Raw genomic sequence first — 16205 nt, 5'->3', positions numbered from 1 at the left:
GTGTATTTCTTTTTAACATGGATCTGTGATAATGGTAGTTTCAGATGTGATTAACATTAAAAGAGATGAAGTACACCTCTCTCTAATACTTTATTCAGACTTTTTCTCAGAGGAATATTTAGCATTAGAGTCAAGGTTTAAAGGTTAAATAAGCATCTCTAAGTTAAATTATTAAAGAAAAAGACTGATGTTTAACAACAGTGTTTTAAGAGGTTATTTTGCATCTATTATATGAAGAAATTAGCACAGGATAGTTTGGAAGTTTACAGGTGCTATTTCATGAATTGGGACTTTCTTTTCCTGTATTGTGACTGCTCCAGGTATTTTCTCTGTTGTTAATGGTGCTTGAGAGAAAAGGTGCTTGAGAGCTGATACTTGATACTTTTTTTTGCTGTTTTGGAACACGTGTCTGGTCCTCACTGAGTCACCGTAACTGAAAATTGCACTTGACAAAAGGAATTCTAAATATAGTTTAATGACATGGTAAGGATGTACTTGAAGTTTCAGTTTCAGTGACTCAGTGTTGGTGTCCATTGTGTGGGGGCACTAGAAAGGATTTGTGTGGGATGCTGTCCTGCAATGGCCTTCCATCACAGCCCTGCTTCAGCAGCTCTCTGCAGTGTGAGTGAGGTCTGCACGGATCACTGCAGCTGGAGCAGGCTTGCCAGAGTGCTCTGCTCCAAGCTCTGGGAGTGAGCACACAGCAATAAGGATACAGACCTGTGTGCAGTCAGGTATGTAAACATTTCCATATGCTAAATGTGTACAGGCTGTCATTCCATCCACTCTTGGCCTTCCTGCTGGGTGGGTGTGCTCCCAGCTCCCTGCTGGGGTCTGGGGGATCTGCAGAGGGCTGGGAGGCTGCTGCTGCAGACACTGCTTTGTAACCACAAACTTATGGTGTGTGACAGGCTGAGGTCTGACATCCCTCTCATGAGTTGAGAGCTGGGAAGCCAAACTGCTGTGAGGTTGCAGGAGGTGTGGGTTATATACACCTGTACTGTGTGCACTGTGCACACCAAGGAGCCCCTTCTGGCTCTGTGTGTCCTGCTTTGTCCCACGTGCTGCTGCTGTGGAGGCTGTGAGAGGCTCCCCTGTCCCTGTCCCTCTTCCCCTGTGCCTGTGGAGAGGGATCCAGGCAGGAGCTGGGCAGCACAGCTCTGCTTTGCAGGTGGTGGGTGGGTGGAGGGGAAAAGGGATAGTGCAGATGCATTTCCTTTGCTGTCATCACATTCCTCTCTGAACCAGGAGTTTATACCTGAGCTTTAGTGCCCTCAGTGCCCTGGCTGAAAAATAAACAGCTTTTCAGGTGAACTCCTCAGGTCTTGAGAAGTCTAGACACCACTGATCCTTCTGAGTGTCCACTTAGCCCTAACATCTTTAGAAGTCTGAAATACAGTAGTTTTTTTAGTCTTTCATCAAAAAAGGTTATTTCCCTGCATAAAGAAGAGTTAAGGCTGCAGTAAGTTACCCTTTCTTAGGAAAGCAGCAGTGGCTGGCCAAAGCTTCCTCCAAAGGTATTTGTGGATGGTTTGGTCTTTCCAATAGTTCTTCTGTGGGAGAACTAAAAGCAGCAGGGAGCAGAATTCAGAAACCCTTCTTCAGAACTCTCCTTACTGAGCACTGGCATTTCTGTGAGAGCCGTAATGCAGTCGTTAACCATCTCCTGAACAATCTTCTCAGCAGGACAGGCTCCTCTGGATTTTGCTTTGTGCCTGTCCTGATCAGCCCAGACAAATAAGCCCATATCAGCTCCTGAGATGTGCACAACAGTTGTCATGTAATTGTGAGCTGATTTTGGCATGGTGGGTGTTATTTCAGTTCCCCTGAGCAGTGACTGGTGCTGATGTTGCAGCTGGCAGACAGAGGTGGGAGGCCTTGCTGCTGGCAGCTGTGATAATCCCATTACTTCTTTTCCAGATGTGGGAGAACAGGCACAAAAGGCTGCTGCAGTAAGCAGGGGGCAGAGAAGGCTTGGAAGAGGCTGTTCACTGGTATTTCTGCTTTCCATTTATTGCCCAAACAGGAGGATATTTGTTACCAATGGCAGTGACTTAGACCCTTGGATCTAGGTAATGTTTAGTGCTGCTGGTGTCACATCCTCAGCTGGGCTGCAAGTTCAATTGCCAGGAAAGCAATTATGAAAAGGAAACAATACAACTCAATCCACAGCTCTCAGCCCTGTGCAGTTAACAGACATTAAATGAAATAATTTATACTTGGAAAAAGTTATAGAAAATGCATGAGGTTTTCTTCTTACTTAACAGCTCTGCTCAAACTTACTGCCCAGGCATTTTTCAGAGTGGAATTTGGTGTTGTTCCCTGTGAGTTCCTTGGATACTCAACCTTAAGTCAGTCTCTCCTACAGAAAGCCCTCATGAAAGTACAAATGCCAGTGGAAAATCCCAGAAATTTCCTTGGGCAGTTCTTCCTTGGGACTAATGATTCTCAGTCTCATGGAGGTGATTCAAGAGCCTACCTTCATCCTAGTGATGTGATTAACCACGTTCCCTTCTGGTCAGTTGGCTCAGAACAGCCTTTGCCCTGTTGTGGAGTGTCCCACACAGTAAAACAGAAGGAATTACTGGCAAGTGCTGTGCAAGCAGTGGGCATGCCTAGAGTGACACTAAATTCCAAGGAGATTTCCTCTACCAAATTGAGAAGAACTGTAGCTCCCTTTGGGAAAAGATGTGAAAACACATATTCTCAAAATTGGGGTGGAGAACACGGTTGGGCAATGCACGACGGGAAGACAAGGCTGATATAAAACATCCTTGGTGGGAAGAGAAAACCCCCAACTTGCTTCCACTGGAGTTTGTCATCTGTTTGTCAGAGGATTACCAGAACTGCATTACTCCTGAGACATCAGCTTTCCCCACTGCCTGGGCTGTGAGGCCACTCAGAGGCTTTCAGAGAAGGCCATCTCTGAACCAGCCAAGTTTTCAAGAGGTTTAAAATCTGCCTTGGAGATGGGGCAAGAGGAAGATTACCAGCCAGTGTTTGGTGGGAATTGCCCCATTAATAATGGGCTTTAGGTGCAGGAGAACTGAGGAAGACGTTTTTCCATTATCAAAGTGGGGGAAGCAATACCAGTTAAGGCAAGGCTTGCAGCAGAAACATTTACTGGAAGTGTTTGCATGTTACTTAATACCTTGACATGCATTATTCAGCTTGTGTAGTATCAGCTGGGGTGGAGCAGGGAGGAATGGCTTTGGCAGGAGAATTTGTTTGCTCCCCATGGAATATTTTCCTGGTCGTAGCTACCTTCTTTGGCAATGAGATACATTCCAGGAATAGAACAGAAGTGTTCTTGAGCCACATTTTTGTGAGCTGCTGGAATGTGCTCTCTTGTGAAGGCGACCTAACCTTGTCCAGATAACAGCTCCTTCCCTGAGCACTGCCACCCTGTCAGTCTTGCTCCAGAGTGGAACAGAATTGCAAAAAAAGCCCCCTTGAGCCCACTTCAGGCAGGGGAGCATCACTTTGAACGGTGGAGCCATTGAAATGGATGCACCTCTCATTCTGGAAACAAACCCCAGTTTCCCTCACAGAGGGAGGCAGCAAGTGCAGTGTCCCAAGCAAAACACTTAAGCTGCAATTCTGATGTGCCTAAAGGACTTTCTGATCTGCAGCCAAGTGAGCTGTGCTGAGGAAAAGGCAGGGAGAGTTCTGCTCACACCAACAGGGCTGCAGTCACACAGTGAAGGACAGGGGAAGGAGAAATAGGTTGGGAAGCGTGAAGTTCAGCTGGCATCTCTGCTTCCCTCATCCACGCAGTAATTTCATGATTCACCTGCTGGGAGATTTTGTTTTGCTGACAAAGCTGCGATAAACAAAGACTTGGCATCATTTGCATAGTTGTTTAATCTAAAGGTGTGTGAGTCACATAAATGAAACTCTCGACTTGTTGTGATAGACTGCCGGGCAGAGTGGGTGAAACACTGGTTTTGATTTGGTTAATCAATACCTGGAAACCTTGGAAAAGTGATTCAGCACAAAGCCTGGAGTTTCCAAAATAGTAAGGCAGGCTACATTTCTAGTTTTGAAAGGAATAATAATAATAATATACATGTATTCTTACACTGCAACAATTTCTAATTTTTTTTTTGTGATGGCATCTTGCCAGACAGTAATTTTAGCTCTTACAGACTAGAAATGATGATGATGTGTCTGTAGGTCAAAGAAACTGTCTAAAATCTAATTCCTAGAAATAGCATGAGTCTTCCTGATTGAGGATGTCTGGATCATCTAGCAACAAAAGGCTGTCAGAGCAATGCTTCAAAAAATGTACTGGCATTTTAGGAGTATTCCAGGAATCTCTTCTGCATTGGTTGTGCAGTGCCTCTTAGTAACACTGCTCTGAAATGTGTCAGAGTGCTGCTTTTTGCTGCTTTGAATGGGACTCATGGCTCTGGATTGTCAGAAATTTAGTAGAACTATGAGATGAAATTATTTCTGTCTAATGAAGCAAGGAACTGAACATTCTTGCTTCTTACAAGTTTCAGTGTGTGCTTGTGACTCTGCACTGATTTACTGTAGGACATTTTTACAGAAAAATAAACATTGAACTTAATTGTACATTAATTAGTATTAGACTTGAAACATCATTAATAAGACATCAGCAAATGCCTTTTGAAAGCCTATCTGCTGGATATATATGTATTTTTGGTAGTCCTTTTAAAAATAGAAACACAGCAGTAGTATTAAAATTACAACACAGTCACCAGAGGGAAGAAGTTAGAATCTGAGATTTTAGATAGATATTCAAAATAATAGTCCATTTGTAGTTAGAACTGGTATTTTTGAGGAATCATGATGCATGTAGTATTTGTCATTTTTCTAGTGCTTAGGGATTTTTTTCTATTTCACAACAACTTTTTTTAGTTTTCCCTGCTACGTAGGTATTTATAGTGGTGATAAGCAATTAAATTATTGTTTTTCCATGGGCTAAAGAGATGTTAATGAAGTACCTGTGTCTTATGCAGCAATATATCACATTTGCTCTTATCTCTTTCTTTGGTTTGCACATCACGTGTAACTCATGTGAGGTAAAGAAAGGTTTGAGTTGGACAAGTCCTTCATGGCTTGCAGAGTCTCATGGCCAAGTTTTGGGGTGATGCACTGCAGGTCAGTAAATGTCTTTGATCCAAAAGAGAATTACATCAGTGTACTTGGAGGGATGTTTTCTCTCTTGTGGCAGTTCTGACAAAACAAAGTCTTGCTAACCATGACTTACACCATTGTGGCTGGGCAGTGATCTCCTCTAAGAAAACTTGACAAAACATCAGTTGAAAGTCTCCTCAAGGTGAAATTCTGAAATAATACAGTCTTTCATACCCACACTCATTTAAAAGTGTGACAGCCTCAATAATACTCCTGATCATTACTGGTTTTCACAGTTGTCACATCTGCTCTATTATCAGAATTGCCTTAACAAAAAGGCCAGCTAGAAAATAAATATGCAAAGAGGCTGAGAGAGAGACAGATCTCCTGTAATGAATCTCTTTCTAGTCCTTGCCTCTGGCTGAGAATAGTGATATGCCATTAACCTAAGAGATGTAAAACATGCTGTGCTGTGCTTGGAAGGGTGTCAGAAATTCCTCTTGTAAGGATGAGAACATATTTTATTGCTTTTCCAGTTGTTGGTTAGCCTAATGATAGTAAGAATTTCAACAAAAGGGAACCCCCTGTGAAAGCTGATGTTTGATTTTGGTGATTAGCAGATTGCAAAGAGAGGCTGGTAACACAGATGTATCGAGGCAGGTAGAGCAGCTGTTACACTTGAAGTGCTGTCTCACACATCACAACCTGCTGGACACTGAAGCCTATTTTTAGTAGAAGAATAAATAAGCTGGCTGTGCCCTACTTTTTGTCAAAATGTGTCATGGGATTTTTGTATTTGATTAGAAAAGTCGGTAGAAATAACACAAGGGAACTCAGTGCCTCACCTCAAAACTGGCATTTCCAACAATCCAGTTATTGGTTATGAGTTCAGGCCCATAAAGTAGGCAGAGGAAATGATAGGTGGTGGGAGACTTGTCTGTGTGGGATGTGAGGTTACATGTGGACAGAAGTCCTGTTCTAGTAGGCATTGGCCTTTTGGATGAAAGAATTTGTTTTCTATTGATGGAACTATTTTTACAAAATCTGTGTTAGGAAACTGGAAAAATGAAAGACTACGTAGAGTTATTTGTATATAAAGGGAGAATTTGTATATAGAGAAAAGGGTCAGTTGGACCCTTCAGGAAGCTGCTGATTTTTGTAAAGGCCTTACTCTTCCTAATTCTGAGTAGTTTTTTTATCTTCACTTGCTGATACAGATGCAGGTCCATATACCTGATGAGAAAGCTGTCTTGTAAAGTGTGACCATACTCAGAAACCAGAACAGACACAGGAAAAGATACACTGGCTATGGAATTAGTGACAATAAGTGTTTTCAGTCAGTTTGGCTACAGATTAGTGCTATTAAAAATTTGCTGCTTTATTACCATAGAATTTGCATAAACTGATCATAATTGAGAAATGCCTGTCCAGGGTCTCCTGCCCATGGGGTTTCTGTGCTGTGGAAGCAATAGGACTGTGTGCCTTCTGGCTGTGGGTTTCCATGGTGGGGTTCAGCTCCCCCTTCCCAGCGCAGCTGCAGCCTCAGTGCAGAGGGGCTCTGCAGCTGCCCAGGTTTGCAGAGCCCCAGGGAAACTCTGTGGGATCAGCAGTGCTCCAGAAGGACAGCCTTGGGGGCCAGGCCTCCCTCCAGCTCGGGTCTGCTGCAGCTCAGCAGCTCCCACAGCTTGTCTGAGCGGGGAGAGAGCTGAGGCCAGCAGCTCACAGCAGGGCCGTGTCTGCCCTGATGCTGCAGCAGCTGACGTGCTGCTGATTCTGCTGGGGCACAGCAGCCTGCGAGGTCAGGGAGGTTGAGAAAGAGGCCCTGTGTTTCAGGTGGCTCCGTGTTAAGTTAGGCTTAAAATTTTAAAATGAGAGGCCTCGGTGAAGGAATTCAGTGGGGGGAACAGAAGAGTGAAGTGCCAGGATGGGATGCTGCAGCTGGATTTGAGGGGCTGCTGCAGCTGGCAGAGGGGTTTGCCTCTCTGGCTCCTGTATGTACACTCTAGGTTCTCTGAGAACTTTTCTACTGAATTTTGCTCATGTTAAATCACTCTGTTTTGCAAAGCACTCCAAAAAGCTGCTCGTTCCCTCTGCAGGCTGCTGCTTCATTAGCCAAACCCAAATGTGTTCTGTCTGAGGAGAGCATTTGCAGTCTGGTACCGAACATCACTCGGGCTGTTTGCTGCTGCTGCTGCCTCCCCTGCACCAGAGCCAGCCTGAGACACAAACGGGAGCTCTTATGGACACACCCAGCCTGGAGCAAGGCTCAGGGACCAAAGTGCTGCCCAGGGCACCTCTGGGGACTGTCCTGCTCACAGCACTGGGGTGGCACATCACACCACATCCCTCACTGTGCCTTCAGCACTTCTCCATGCACCAGAGAGGCCCTGGTGGCAGTGGCCAGCTTGGATTTCACAGACTGGGCTGTCTAAAAACTGCAGGGATGGGGAAGGTCAAGGAGGCCAACTTTTATTTATCAGCTGAGACTGGTACAAGACCATGCTACCCACATACATCATCCCCTCTGTCATATCATTTATATGTGCTGCAGTACTTTAACCTAGGGCATGAAATCATGTATTAGGAATCCCTTAGTGCTTTCCTACAGGATGTTAAATATAGACTTTGACAGTTAAACCTGATTCTTGGGATTTATTGTGCTAAACCCACGGTTTGAAATAGTCACAGCCAGTATTATCCACTTGTTTATTAACACTTCTTAAATTTCAGTGACTAATGATTCTATCTTCCGAACAGTAATAACCCACTACTTTAGGCAACAGGGGACATATTTTTTCTAGTCTATATAGAGGGCCTTTAGGCAGGAGATGAAACTTTTGTTAACAGATAAACTATATTTTGAATCTTATAAAGCAAACTGGCTTTCCTCTAGTGACTGCTGAGGAGAGTGACATGTTATTTGTCATACACAAGATGTTCTAAAGCCTTTTATTTGGGCAGCAGTTGGCAGCAAGCTGACAAAGGGATGACCATGCAGTGTAAAGTGACCATTATTCTCTCTGCTATTGCTCACACAATTTTGAATATAACTTTTTATTTTTTTTTAAAGTAAAGAATTTCTGATGAGAGATTCTCATGTCATTCTGTATTCACCAGAAAACATTCCTGTGCATTAACTGAGCAGAGCTCATTTGGTTTGTAGATGTTGCCATTGTATCACAGTACCGGACAGTAACAAGTTGCTCCGTTTAAATTTTCTAATGAATTATTTCTAAGCATCTCCTGCCCAGTATTTTACTGTGGTGTGGATCATTGTCCCTTAGATTTAATAACTTAATTTTTTTCAGAATGGCTTTTTCTGCTTCAGGCCAAACATCCTTACATGGCATTTCCATTTGCCTTCTAATGTCTCATGGTTCTGTGATGTTTGCAAATACAGAGACAACTTAGTTCCTTTCTTCTGATCACTGCAGTGACACAGGATTTAAAGAGTGTAAACCCAAAAAACTGAAAATTATGCATTTTCAAGCAACCAGGAATGTGCCCTAGGTGCACAGCTGTTTCACATGCAAAGACATAAGTCAGATCCAGCCTTTTTAGACAAAACCCCTTTCGTTATACTGAGAAAACATATAACAATAGCCTGGGGGGCAGAATAATAGAACATTTGTTGTTTTGTGAAGGGGGGTGGGAAAGGAATCTAAAGATAGGGAAATTGAAAATTAAAATGATATTTGAAGTCTGGTAGGTTGGTTTTTTGGGGGTTTTTTTTGCATGCCACATAGGATATAAAAATGTTTCTTTAAGATGTTTTCAAGGCAAGTTCCTTACATTGCACACACTGTCTGTAACAACTCCATGTGTGACAAGGACATGAATATCATGCAAGCTGATCAACTATAATCTGAAATATGTTAATAACTACCGGTTGAAATCTCTTTATTTCCCCCTGCTAAATACTGAGATTATATTTGGAGGCATAAATCAAAAAAATGTAAAGAAAATTTGAAATCAGAGATTAAAATCCTGGAGAAAAACTCAGTGTGGTCAGGTTTCTTTGAAGTCTATTCACAGAAATTGTCTATACACAACAGCTTGAAAGTGCCTGGGGATTTATGTATGATACACACTTCAAGGCATCATTATGCACTTGAATAGATGACAGTACAGTAAACAGATTTTTAAGGCTCTGGATTGTAGCCCTCTGCTCAGTCCAGTAAGCCACTGACATCATACTTGGCTTATGCTTTGCAAAGACTGCACTGGATCCTGTAGAACAAGCACCTGTGTGGTGTAAGAGTAAATAGCTCTTTTTAAAACAACGTTATAGAGCCTTTCCAGTCACAAAACCATTTGTCATCAGCAAGGCCAACTACTGAGCCAAGGTTCCCGTGTCTAAGCCAAGACTATCTGGAATATTTAATGTCAAAACCAAAAGTATCAGAATGATTTGGAAAACTGCACATCTTGGACTTTTTACGCTACTGGATTTCATTAATACCTTCTTTCTTCAGAAATATATTTCAATTGCAATGTAAACTTTAAACAGAAGAAACAAGTGGCTCAACACGCTGAACTAAACTTTGTTTTACACGATCCATTTGTATGAGCTGCACATCTCCCTGATAAACCAGTTTCATTTGAACTCTACTGGCTTTTTTATTTTTCCCCCCCAGGAAGAAGGGAAGTCAAGTGACGTTATTATATTCTGTGGTGTGAAGCAGCAGCATGATCAGGAGCAATGCCTGTGGCACTGAGCAGACTTATGGAACTGGTTAAAAAAGCAGGAAGGGGAACTGTTAATTGATACATGACACACGGTAGGCAAGATTTCTCATTAACGTCTGCCCTTCCACTGAGATTTGCCTAGAGGTAGTATTGCATGATCACCGTTCGTGCAAAAATCCCATTTGCTGAAGTAATAAGGGAGATCATTGTCCTTCCCAGAGATTTCCAGTTAATCCATGTTGTGGTTGGTTGGGTGGTTTGGAAAAAACAACAAAGCATTTCCTAGATACGTTCTAATCCAAATGTAATGGATTTTCAGTGCCTTGAGAATCGGCAAGGGAAGTTGAGGAAATAAATCCATCCATCCATTTGCAAAACTGGAATAACTGGAAAAATGAACAGACTAAAATAGACAAGCTTAATGATACAGCGTGATTATTAACATAGGGATGTTAAAATATGCATTATTTTGGATGTAGTACGATCATGCTCTTTGCGGACAAGGATGTGCTCCGCCTCGCCCTGTGTTCATTAAGGGCGGCAGGAATGTTGCTGCTGATTGCAGTGGGTGGGGACGGGCCCGCTGCATGCAAAGTTGTTTCGTTACCGGTTACATTCTGCCTTGCCTTCCTTGGATTGCTTCTTTCTAGCCTTAGAAAAGCCCCTTTTATAGGTACTAGTTTCCACACAATTGCTTGACAGCTCAGCGCCAAGAGTCTTGAAGTGAGGATGTATCAGGGAATTCCTTGGCGAGTCAAGAAGCTGCTAAAACGAGCTCTTTTTCCCTGCTGATTTTATAATCGGGAAAGGTGCTCTAGGCTGAGCCTTTCCAGCGAGCCTCCGAGGGAGCGGGGGGAGCTCTCCGGAGCTCCAGCGGGGTCTCAGCAGGGGCCGGGGAGAGCCGACCGCCCTCTGCCCGCCGGCAGCCCTCAGGAGCCGGGGGCGCGGCCCGCCGGGGCAGGGAGCGCCCTCAGGGGCGGGCACACCGCGCCATTGGCCGCCCCCCGCGCTCGGATAGCGAAAGCCCGGCCCGGGTTGGCGGCGGCGGCCCGAGGGCGAAGCCATCGCCTTGGTAACCCCGGCGGAGCGCAGCGCCGGGCCCGGGGCCGGCTGAGGGAGCGCTCCCCGCTGGCGCCGCCGCGCTGGCTGGGGCGGCGCGGACACGGCGGGGCCGCTGCCCGGGCAGGTGGGTGTGAGGGGCTGGGCGTGAGGGGCTGGGCCGCGCCCTCGCTCCGAGCGCGACCGGGCGGCACGGGCCGGCGGAACCCGCTCGGTGTCGGGGCGGCTGCGGCGGGGCTGCTCTCGGCCTCCGGCTCGCTGCTGGCGGTGCCCGTCCGGCCCGGGAGCCGAGCTGCGCAGGAAGGGGGCAGCGCTCCGCTTGCGACACCGCGGTTGCTCAAGCCCGCGCGGGGGAGGTTTCGGCGGCCGTGGGGCAGCGCAAAGGGGCCCGGGGCAGGGCCGGGCTCGGGGCAGCGCAAAGGGGCTCGGGGCAGCGCAAAGGGGCCCGGGGCAGGGCCGGGCCGGGGGCAGCGCAAGGGGGCCCGGGGCAGCGCAAGGGGGCCCGGGGCAGGGCCGGGCCCGGGGCAGCGCAAAGGGGCTCGGGGCAGCGCAAAGGGGCCCGGGGCAGGGCCGGGCTCGGGGCAGCGCAAAGGGGCCCGGGGCAGGGCCGGGCTCGGGGCGGCGGCCCCGCGACAAGTGCCCGGTGCGGGCCGGCAGAGCGGGGCGAGCGGCGCTGCCTCGGCTCCTTCCTGTGCTGGCCCGGGCTCGGCACAGCCTGCACGGTCCCTGCCTGCTCCCGCGAGCGATCCCCGGACGAGCTTTGCGCTCTGCCTGCTGCTTGCTTCCTATTTTTTTTCCCTCCAGCTGAGAACTGCGGGTGATTGCTCTGTGAATTTTAAGTGGCGTTTCTATTACTCGATACTCCCGGTCGTTTTCAGCTGAGGTTTCTGAGAGTTGTTTTCCTTCGGAACCGCAGGAATTTGTATGGCAAAGCAGTGTTTGGGAAATGTGTTTGCAGGGCGGCGCACGGAGCGATGGCTTTGGCTCTGCTGTCATCGGGTGCTCTCCGAGCAGACAGCCAGGCTGCCACAGACGACGAGCTGCTTCTGTGGAAGGGGGAAATAAATCTTCATTAGTCCCAAAGAGCTCCTGAAAGAGAAACGGAAACCTTTCATGCCAGACTTGCTGGTTTGTCTAGCTCCAGCACATGTGTGCTTAGACTTATGCTGGACGCTTTCCAAAATCCGGAAAGCTGAGTTTTTATTGGGGTGTAGGGAGGGTTTTTTTGTATGTTTTGGTGTTTGTTTTTATGCGCTTATAGTCTTTTCTTGTCACTGGATACACTGACAAGTTTTGCTCATTTGGAATTGACAAGTGTAGCCATAACTGTAAATATTAGGTACTAAGTCTGTGCTGCCATTATTTGGTTAATATTGAACTTCATTCAGGCTCAGCAAGTTCCTGAAGCTGGAAACCCCCAGCATTGATGTTGTGTTTTCAGGACTATAGTTCAGGGTTTGAAGTGAGATGAATGCATGAAGGATTTCAAAGAAATTTGATTGTCCTGTGTTTTGCAGTATTCGATAGAGACTTCCACAGCTGTACCCCTTCAAAGATTGACTGAAAGGTGGAATAAAACTTCAGAGCATGCTTGCTTTTAGGGAGATTGCATATAAAGGAATATTAAACACCCCTATGCTTGGCAAGGAGTTGTGAGGTTTAGTGGAATGCCTGAAGATGGCTGGGGAGTCAATGACCAGGTCACCTGGAAACTTTTATCTGGGAGCTTCAGTGCAGACTGCTGGTGTTTCCAGGCTTGGGGAGTTTCATGGCAGCAAGCAATGCTTCTCAGGAGAGTGGGGATTCAGGAAAGGATTCCTGAACAAAAAGTCTTTGGTAACTGGTTTACTGGCATTTTTAGAAATAATATCAGGGATATTGGTAACATCAAGAATGTTTTGATGTGTATTGCCTTGGAAATGTGCTCGAGTGGGGTTTTTAACATCGATTAAATGTTTTGTGGGGTTTGGTTTTGGTTGTTTTTCTGGTTTTTTTCTTTAAATAAAAGAGACCCCTTCTATACGTGGTCTGAAAATATTTTTGTTGTTCGTCTATTTAAGTGTCTATTTTTCTTGAGTAAAAATCACTTCCGTTCAGCCAGGTTTCACTTCCTTAGAATATCTGATGTCATGAATTCACCGGTTCTCCAATTGTCTATGGACTTTTGGCAGAACTCCAAATTCTAGTGTAGGAAAGCCTTCTTAAGAAAAAACAAAATCTTTCTTTGACTTTTGTGATGTGTTGAAGTGAGAACATCTCCTGTTCCACTGCTCCTTTCCCTTTAAAGTTTGCGTATGTCTGTTATATGCTCTATTTTGCAAATAACTTAAACCCAAAATCCAGTAAAAATCCAAGCTGTATATGCAAGGAGGGTTCAGAGGAAGGAATGTTGTTATTTGGAAATGCAGGCTGCTGTTTTGGCTGTTTAGCTAGGAAGCTGCTGTTGTGTTTCAGTGACCAGGGCACGCAGGTCAAGCAGTTTAAGTGCTTTTTCACAGATCTAAAGATACAAGTGGAAGTGTTGCCCTTGGTTCTTCAAAGGTTGCCATCAGTTAGCTTACCTGAAAATAAATGCAGGGCTTGTTGGGCTGTAAAATGTGATGCTGTGTTTATCCAAAGGCCATGGGGCTGTTTTGGTTTAGCTGGACTTTCTGACCTGCCACTTTTGGGACCAGCAGAGCACTAACGTAGGAAGTTTGTCCCTTTTCCCAGCTGGCACTTTCTGTGGAAGCAGTCCAGGACAAAAAAATCTGAAATACACATCATTCACACAGTTGCATAGAAAAGCTGGCTTGCTTGTTTTGGTGGGGTTTTTTTGTTTGTTTGTTTTGTAGTGAATGTGTGTTTTTCTCAGACCAATTCTCTTGGGCTGACACGCACGGTGTTACACACTACATCTCAAATTGTTTGCCTCAAAGCAGGAGAATTTGTAATCGTGGAGACCAGAAATTTAGTACTAATGCTTGAGTGCATGAAACAATTTGTTTTGTGGCAGTGCTGCCTGTCCTTCCAGCCACTCATGTGTGAAAGTTTCAATGTTTTTGTTTTGATCATTAAATCACATCTGGGGGCAAAGATAATCTTGTGTTAGAAATTTAACTTTTTTTTTGTTTTTTGTAATTTATTTTAGTTAGCAAGCAGTTTTATTTCAGGTTGGTAATGTGTGTATTTACAATCCAGAATTAACAGCAGGTAACCTTTGAAATAATCACCATTTGGAGAGCCTTCAAGGTGAAGGTTACATGGATCTGGATAATGCCTGAAATATCAGGTACTTTGTAAGCAGCATCGACCAGTCTGTGTTAGTCTATAAAATTTACATGGGTAAATCTTTTTATCTCAGCCTTTGGTGGAAAGAAATTCAGGAATGTGGTTTTATTTACATACATTAGGAGCTGCAGAGGAGGCCCTCATGTGCAAATGCTTGTGGATATGTACGTTCCAACATAATTGAATTTACATACCGGCTTCAGAAGATTAAAGAAACAAAGAGTAACACCGAGGTGTCAAAACCAGCTTCCTTTGAGAAGTGGGATTGGGGCAGTTCTACTTCCCTACTGATAAATTGTGTGTGTGTGCATTGTTATTCGGTTAGATTTTGGCTTTTTTTAGGCAGCCAAAGTGTAATTCCAGCCTGCTACAGGGCACAAAGTTTCAGAAACTGCTCCTACGCAAACAGAGCATCCGGGCTGTCCTCTCCTACCTTTGCTACTTCCCTGCTTTGGCTTTTGGCCAAACCTTTTCAGGCCATTAAAAAGGGAGAAGAGCAGTTGTATCAACTTCTTACCTTAGGTGCTCTTGAATTAAACTTGTGGATTACTCAGGAGTAATTTTGTAATTTTGTCTTTGGAGCTACATCTAAGTCCATAGAAGTATGTTTGTTATTTGCTTTTAAAAGAGCATAAGAATTAGGAGTACTTTAACTTCCTCCTGACACAAAATATGTATATTTGCTACTCACAGCTTATTTTTGTTTTTTTCAAGCTTGTTAAACATGTGCATTTTTCATAAGTAGTGTTGCATTAAATTTTTGCTATGAAATTGAATTGTAAAGCGTGCTTTTCTGTTTCTAGAATATCTTGCTTTTGTTTGCAAAAGTAGTTACTCAGATTTTTTAGAACAGCTTTGTGAATTCATCAAAATAGCCCCATCAAAATATCTTAAGGGAGCTCCATCAGAGGTATTGATGTCTAGTTTTATGCTTGTGTAGCTCAGCTTTATATGCTGCTGTAAAGCTGAACAGTTCTACTTCCCATATTAGGTTGATCTTTTAGTACTTCACTACTGTCTGTATAAATACAATTTTTTCTTCCTGTATTCCAGAAACTGATGATTTGGACTAAAGTCTGTGTTGGGGGTTTAATTTTTGTGCCGGTATGTGATATTATATTTTGTCTTTGCATGAATTTATTTGTAAGGGAACAGTGTCAGCACTGTTATTTCTGATTTCTTTTTATGAGACACAAGTAATCAGTGTGTTCTCATTTCTGTTTCTTTGGGTTCACTTTTAGAGGCTACTAAAGGTTTAGGTTGATTTTAATTTTCTTTTCACTGTGCTCTTCTGGGGCTTTCCCCCCCATAGTTCTTGTATGCAAAGCAGAAAGCAGAGGCATTGATTTGGAACTGATGGACAGTTTTAAGTGAAGTGTAGAGACTTGCACTGCTTGCTCTCACTTCAGGTCATTCCTTTCCTATCCTTGCCCGCAGGCACCGTATATCCACTGGATTTAAAAAAACACTCTGTGGGAGAATTCAGAGATCAGTTGGAAGATGCAAGGTTGGAGTTGGCATCAGCTGGCAGAATGTGGGCACGAGCTCGTGTGGCATGATAGATAAGAGTTTTGTGGAAGTCATGTGAGACTCTGTGGTGAAAGTTGTCTGTTAATTAGAATTTGTAAAAAATTGTTGTGCCTTTAGTTACATAGTACAGTGCTGCCATGAAGTGTTTGCTAATTCTTGATGTTTCTGAAAGTCTTTTGTGTGCACATAAGGTATCAGGGCAATGAGAAAGTTTAAGAATAAGCAGAAGAGTGGCCAGTTGTCTGTGGAAGCTGTTGTGTGCAATAGCTGGTGGTCTGTAGCATTAACCTGACGCTGTAAGAGGCTCAGAATCCTGCTGTCAAGTGGTTTTGTGATAGATTTAATGTGGAAGATCTGTGCTTGCATGCAGCTACAGAGTACCAGAAGGAGTTTAAAAATCAGAGTAGGTAGGTGGTTTGGAGAACCATAACATCTCTAGAAAACAGAATAACTGGTAACATCTTTTAGTGCTTGAGGTTCTTATGAGAGCTATCTCTTGAGCAATACCTTTGTTATCTTTGGTAAATACAGTGCTTGAGAGATGCATTTTGATA

The 16205-nt window shown here is 44.4% G+C and overlaps 1 protein-coding gene across 4 annotated transcripts in view; it reads left to right on the top strand.

Annotated features, from left to right (window-relative positions):
- The window catches only part of PIK3CB (phosphatidylinositol-4,5-bisphosphate 3-kinase catalytic subunit beta), an 87889-nt gene that overhangs the window by 8555 nt on the left and 63129 nt on the right, over window positions 1-16205 (top strand). The window contains exon 1 of one of the 4 annotated variants that reach the window (XM_088060910.1): window positions 716-734. The exons of 1 other annotated variant lie outside the window; for it this stretch is intronic. The gene's annotated coding sequence lies outside the window, so the exon portion shown is untranslated. Of the gene's footprint in view, window positions 1-715; window positions 735-10864; window positions 10979-11919; window positions 11980-16205 lie in introns of those variants that run through there. 2 more of the 4 variants (XM_005529601.3, XM_014258403.2) reach the window with 2 other exon arrangements.

The sequence above is a fragment of the Pseudopodoces humilis genome, chromosome 11 (assembly GCF_049639895.1).
Source record: "Pseudopodoces humilis isolate 2021_Gansu_Grassland_sample_001 chromosome 11, ASM4963989v1, whole genome shotgun sequence".
In the NCBI taxonomy this organism is placed as follows: domain Eukaryota; kingdom Metazoa; phylum Chordata; class Aves; order Passeriformes; family Paridae; genus Pseudopodoces; species Pseudopodoces humilis.
The sequence above is the reverse complement of the archived record's forward strand: the minus strand, read 5'-3'. Positions and strand labels throughout refer to the sequence as shown.